At 40.7% G+C, this 7,242-nt stretch overlaps 1 protein-coding gene across 1 annotated transcript in view; it reads right to left on the reverse strand.

Moving 5' to 3' along the window:
- The window catches only part of LOC146523034 (uncharacterized), a 102,260-nt gene extending 96,097 nt beyond the window's left edge, over positions 1-6,163 (reverse strand). The window contains exon 1 of the mRNA XM_085154638.1: positions 6,054-6,163. The gene's annotated coding sequence lies outside the window, so the exon portion shown is untranslated. The remainder of the gene's footprint in view (positions 1-6,053) is intronic.
- Positions 6,164-7,242: the final 1,079 nt, after the last annotated feature.

Raw genomic sequence — 7,242 nt, forward strand, 5'->3', positions numbered from 1 at the left:
AAAATTGAAGACACCTGTTGCTAATGCTATGACCACATGTATAAAAGCTAGTTCAGAGTGCACAGTATGCAGTATGCACAGTATACACACACAGTATCCATTGTGTGTGTTTGGAACAACACACACAATGGATGAAGGCAGAGTCAGGGGAAGAGGAATTTGATGCAGAGGAGGGAGAAGAGCTGGCCCTGGAAGAAGAGGAGCAGGCCAATGAGGAAGAGGAGGAGGCCAACATGGGACAGGAGAAGGTCCAGGAGGGAGAGCAAGACAACCTCGCACCATCGAGGAGCAACGAGATGCGAGCAACAGTCATTGACCATGTCATTGTCCATGGCATGACCATGTCATTGTCCATGGCATGACAATGGCTGAAGCAGGACTAAGAGTCCGTCCAGACCTGAGTAGGTTCACCGTAGCCACCATTATCAGGGCATTCAGACAACACAACAGGTATTGTACTCGGTTGCTTTCTTTGTCACAATACAGTTTTACAAACCTGTGAAAGTAGTCTATTGGTTTCAAATCAGTTGTGACTGTATTGTAACACATGTCAATTGACAACACGTGTTTCGTTCTGTAGAGTTGAAAGAATGCCACATAGAGGTGGGAGGGTTGCCATATTTACAGCGGCACAAACCCTCATTGTGGATATGGTTTGTGGGAACAACCTCATCAGACTCCGGGAGATCAGAGACAAAGTCATTGCCGATAATGTCAACTTTATGCGCGACACAAATACCTATGTTGCTCGGTCACTCAGGTACAGCTGGCTGCCGGCGGAGCTCACGGGCACGTCACTGCAACCCCCCCGGTTTCTGCTCCGTGGCTGCTGAGTGACCCCTCATCTGGGACTCTCCTCAGCTCTTTCTGGGACAGTGGCACGGCTGCCCCTCTGTTGGTCTTCCTTGGTCTCTTGTGTTCTGGGGGCATCTGGATGTCTGGAGTTTTGATCTCCTCCATACCTGCTTCATGCCCTGGAGGACGGGGCAGTGGCCCCCCACACCCTCTAGCAGATCATTACATGAAGGAACCTTTTAAGAAAACAAGCGCGTCCATGCTCACAGGTGTACACACACAAACTTCACCCTTTTTGGCTCCTACCTCAAAGCACACTGTGCTGTCGATCTTACGTGCTGCACAATAATGTTTAATATTTAGTATTTACTGTCATATTCCCATATATCATTGTGATGTTGTTTATTCTATTACTCTCGTTTTCTTCTGCTTGTTTTCTTTTTTCCTTTCTCAACAAGTGATCCAGGTGATTGATATATGTATTTTTTTTTCTGCTTATTCTGTTGGTTTTTGTTTTTTGCCCTTCTCCCCCGTCCCTCTTCTCAACTGTTTTTCTTTCCCTCTTTCTTTCTCCCTTTTCTTTCCCCCAGTCAAGTCTGTCCCGTATTCAGCAAGTGAAAATAAAATAAAGAATAAAAGGTGAATCAAATGGACCATTACGGCAAAGCTGGGATGGTCAATTTGGTAAAGAAAATCCATTGAGCATCTTTCTTCGCCTTTAGACAATAGTTCTGATGGCAAAAGAGCCAAACGGGACAGGCACAAAAAAAACAAACAAAAAAAACAAACCTATGTTACGAGTATGTGCAAGTAAGTATACATCCATGTTCACAGTACAGTTGGTGGACATGCTGTGTTGCTCAGTGGCCTACATTACTTCTGGACAATACTGTGCTACCTGATTGACTGTTGTTCTGAACACCCGTGCACTTTCACATTTTCACAGAGGATATTACAGTTGGACACGATGGCCAGACCTCATAAGTACCTCTTCCTGGATGAGGCTGGCTTCAACCTGCAGAAACGAAGGCAAAGAGCCATCACTGAGGTCCCTGGCCAACGGGGGGGGTGTAATATTACCCTTTGTGTGCACAAGAGAGAACCTCCTAAGGGCATCCCAGCGGAGGCCTTCCAAGGATGGATTCGCCATTCCAGGGCGTTTTCCCCGCGGTGCCTGGCAAGAGACAATATAGCCTGCGATGTGGATGAGGTGATGTGGCCTGATGCAGCTCAGCGACATGATGCCGCACAGTGATTGTGGTGTGAATAACGTAAATAAAAAAACTTCACACCCTGATCATGTTTTCAGGAGTACTGTTGTGTGCAATAGATTCTGTTTTTGCATTGAGGTGTGTTACAGTAGTGTACGTACATGCAGGATTTTCTATAGATTTATACTCTTCATATGAAACTCACAAATCTAAATGCCTAATCCTCTGCAGAGATCTACGACGATCTGTTACTGTATGGTTTCTAAAAATATCCATTGGCAGTTATGAAACAAAGAACCTTCTCACAAATTGAGCATTGTGTTTTCAATTGTTTTGCTGTAGTGTGTAATGATGTGTATAGTGTTTACATTTTTGGAAGCTTCGAGCTGCTCTTTTGGTGTGAAAGTTTGAGTTTTGCAGTGGGAAGGTGTGGTTTTGTTTATGTAGCTTTAGAAAAGGGTGTTGTGTTTAGACATTGGGGAACATGGTGGAAACGTTTGTGAAATGTGTCTTAGCATTTGAGAAAAACTAATGTAGCTGAGTTGGACCAACTTGGACTAATTGACGAATTACAGTTTTGTTTTTGTTTTCTGAATTGCTAAAACATTTCCTAAAATCTCATCTTAGTCTCAAAACACTAAACAAAGTGTAAAATTCAAGCTACACTCACATAAACTTTAACTTGTCTTGCAAAACCAAATTTGACCCAAAACTATTTTAACTTTACTCAAAATCAACCACTAGTCCCAAAAACCACACAAAACCAGCTAATGTGCAAACACAACTGTGCTAAGGTCACAGGGGCACTGGAGCATATCCTAGCTATTACAGGGTGAGAGGCAGCGTACACCCTGGATAGGTTACCAGTCTATTGCAGGGCTAACACAGAGATCCAGACAACCATTCACATCTACGGGCAATTTAGAATTACCAATTAGCCTAACCCCACTACCAGCTTGTCTTTGAACTGTGGGAGGAAGCCGGGGAGAACCCAGAGAGAACCCATGCAAACCCACGCAAACTAGAGTGAGTAAGAAAAATTAGAAAAACATTTTAGAAGGATTGTGAATAATCTGTTAACATCTTGTGGTGTTTCTAATTTTTAGGTGCAGCTACTCTTGTGACTCCTAACAGGCTCCAACACTTTCTGTCATGAATCACTGTGCGGCAGGCAGGAGTTGGTCCCAAAATGCTGGCACTCAGGCACGAGGTTTAAACACAGAACTCAGCATTATTTGCTGGCAGGAGAGGGTCATACAAAAGCAAACTACACTGGAAACTCTCAAACTAAACACACAGGGAAAGCCACAAAGCATGAGGGACAACACGATACTGACTCAGAGAAACACAAGGTTTGAATACACTGGGAAGTAACGAGGGGAATGAGACACAGGAGGACACAGCTGGGAGAAATCAGGACTGACAAGACAAGGAAAGCAGGACACATTGACATAAGACACGGACCTTCAAAGTAAAAAAGGAAGTATGACACAGAGACGCGAACTTGACACGGTGGAGACTGCAACTAAGAAACACAGAGACATAAACCATAAGGCAGAGGACTCTAAGAACCAAAAGACACAGAGGGGAAACTCAAACATGCAGACACACTTACACAGAACAGAGGGGACTATTGTGTATGGTGTTGTACATTTCATTGTTTGTCTTTAACGCTACCTGTTCTAACCTGTCTTCCCAATGTTATGTTTGTGTAATGTATAGTTGGAAGGAGTCCAGTTTCACTGCAGGCAACTGCAAGTGACAAACATAGGCTTCATCATCATCACAGAATGTGACAATGATTTGTCATTTAGACTTTTTTTTAGAATATATATATTTTTCAAAAGGTTTAACCATGCAGCATCAATTCAAGTTAATCTCTCACAAAATCTAATTCAGCATAAAGAAAATAAAATGTTTACTAATCGTGAAATATCATATGAGCATAAAAGTCACACACACACAAAGACGTATCCTCTCCCAAACACACACATACATCACATATTTAAAGCTTGGATATTTCAATTTCAAATGGATACATATTTCATGTGTTCAGTAGTTTTTATCTTTTGTTGGTGACATTTTCAGTTGTTGTGCAGTTTGCATAATAAATGTGCTCATTGATGAAACAGATGTTGATTTAATTTGTTCCAAACACATCCATACAAATCACTCTTGCGGCTCCCTGGTGGTCACATGGCTCCATAATATAAGTGGCAAAAAGAAAAGAACTTTGCATTAGCTTACAATGGCAAAATGGTTGAATCTAATGGAAAAGATTAAAATGGCAAAAATCATTACTTTTCTTCAAAGTGAAATGGTGACGTTACAGAATGAATGGTTTTATACTACAAGATTATTACAAGAGAGATTAAAAAAATGTGGTTTCAATGGAAGTGAATTTTTGTGTGGAGAGGCACAACACAAAAAATAATGATGCGAACAAATCAATTTTGTTTCTTTTCTTTGACATGTCCAAGAATCTAATCACCCCCAATGCCCCATCCTCATCCTATTTATTAGATGGAAAATTAGTTTTTTTGTGAGTTCTTTCAATACATAATTGATCATTCAAATGTTTAAACTGGCATTCAAAGGCTTAAAATCCTGAAAATAATTTAATGTTTGATCATTTTAAAAAGTGTTCAATTTGATTAAGTGATTTATGAAAAAGGCAGATTTTGCACGTGTAGATTTTGGTACACAGAGGTGTTGAAATACTGCCAAAATACATCAGCAGAGTGTGGATGACATGTAAGAGTAAAAGACACTGGATTAAAAAAATGGACTAAAAAGAAGATTTCCAACAAAATCCATGTCACAAGCTATAACACAGCCAACATGATCACAATGTTTTTTATTAAAAGGTCCTTAGGAGGGCATGTGGGTTTTAACAGTGGAGTCAATAACATTCACACCCCTGTGGTTCACTCACAACAGTAATATTCCTGATATTGTGCTAATGCCTGACTATCACACTCCCACAACTGATCATGGATGACATGCCACCTTCAGTATAACCGGTGTTGTTTGTTTTTTCCAGCATGAACCACAAGTCTTTGAGCTAGTGCTCCCTTTCCTTGAGCTGCTACTATATTTTCCTTTGAAAGTAGAAAAGTGATCTCTCTAGCTTTGACAAAGTGCAGAACAAACATGATGACTGTAAAGCTTAAAATCAACCAAACACCTCCAGACTTTCAAGATTTTTTCTGAGGAGGAAACTGACTCTGCCCTCAAACAGTTGAAAAGTCGTGTTAACTGAGGATTGTCACAGTTCAACACAGACAGGTGCAAACTCCAAACTTTAATCTACGTAAATCCAGAAAATGTGCTTCATCTTCAGTTGTTTCAGACAGCTGGGCTCCAGAGTTTTTATCAAACAGTCATTTTCAAAGAAGAAACCGAAACAATTCATGTGAGTTGACTCCAGTCACTCTGTAAACAGCAGACCAATCAGCAGCAGTCTGTGGGTATGTGGCTGTCATGACAGTAAGAAAATCTGAGAAACCTGTTGCTGCAGTCAGCTCTGTGTTTTATCTCTATTTGGCAAATACATTAAAGAAAAGCACAAAGGCTCAGCCAAGGCTGGAGGTGACCCATCAAACACTCACCAGAAACACAGATCAGCTTAGACTATGATCTTTTAGTTTAAAATTAACTTGCTCAGTATCAGTGTAACTTAAGCACATGACTAAAACTGAAAGCTCAGAGTTTCTTTTAAGTCACCTTGATGAGACAAAGTCCTGCTTTGAGTGCAAGTCTCTGCACAACTCCAAGAACAGTTCTTTATAAACATAAACACAGCTTTTCTCACACTTTGCTGCTACATTTGGAGCTTTGTGGGAGCTTTTAACAACTGACAGACATGTGTCATCTTGTATGTGCTCACAGTTTGACAAGGAAACAACAGTCTGACTTTATTCAGAGTTTAAAAAAAACTATTTATTTTGCTATAAGGTTCTTTTTTGTTTGTTCTCTGACTAAAAACTAAAGATAAACAAAACAAACAAAAATAAATCAAATAAACAAATAAAGGCAAAGACTTACCACAGAAAAAGACCCAGACTCCGACACTGATCCGAACTGTCAAAGTGAAACGAGTTGCTGGAGCCGAGCAGGAAACAAAAACTGAGGCAATGATTAACGAGTCACTGCAAACCAGACACTCCGGTCAGACCAGTTTCTAACGTTCATTGCCTTACATTCCTCACACTTGGTATTTATCAGCTAAACACTGAGCATGATGAACACACGGACGGTTGACCTTGATTGCATACTGCATCAGATCACATGTAAACCAAAGAGGAGTTCAAAATGGTTTCAGGAGTTTCTTATTACCTTCAACAAATAGCTCATGTTTTTGGTAGCATTTACATTTCATTCTGTCTGTAAACACAACAACTCTAAAAGTTTTGAATGTATTCTGATAAAACTCTGTAGGCTGTAGAGCAGGATCATGTTATAATAATCCATTAAAATCTAGCTTACATCTACCGAGGTCTTCAAGGTCAACTTTATAACTCGTTAGTGGAAAATTGACAAAAAGCCTTAAATGTTTGACCTCTGACCTCTCCCTAAGTTCAACAGGTCAACCTGAAAGTCAGAGTAATGATATTGATAATGCCATATAAAGCCGATTATTTAAAACTATGTCATTGTTGGTACTGACAGCATGTAGGGAATAATACATGGGGATTGTGAATATCAGGTCACTTTGGGCCTCTGACCTCACAGACCGCCTTTCTCAGTCTGTGTCAGTGTATCTTGCCCCTGGATTCCCTCCCCAAATTCCCTGCTTTAGTGTGTGTCACTACCCGATCCGTACCGGAAACCCAATCCGTACCCCGCATGCGCAAATGTTACGTCACTTCCTCTCTTTGCCAACATTGCGACATTCAATATATTTGAATGATACGGTTAGCGCCCAGTTAGCTCCTAGCATTTCTCAGCAGCTCTGCCTCCTTTTCGACTACCGGGACATTTAAACTATGGATAATCCGTATACAAACAAATTCATGCTTTTCTCCTCAACAGAGAACGTTCCCCGATTGAACAACAGCGCCGTAAAATAAGAAGAATGGCGACTAATTACAGAGTTAATAATACAGACTTTGTAATATCTCACGTGTAGATTCATCAGCCAGATGAAGTGTTTAATGACAATTGACAGTGATAGCGGACATCAGAATCAGAATCGTGTTTATTGGCCAAGTATATGTGCAGACACATACAAGGA

This window comes from Neolamprologus multifasciatus, chromosome 3 (genome assembly GCF_963576455.1).
Source record: "Neolamprologus multifasciatus chromosome 3, fNeoMul1.2, whole genome shotgun sequence".
Taxonomy (NCBI): Eukaryota; Metazoa; Chordata; class Actinopteri; order Cichliformes; family Cichlidae; genus Neolamprologus; species Neolamprologus multifasciatus.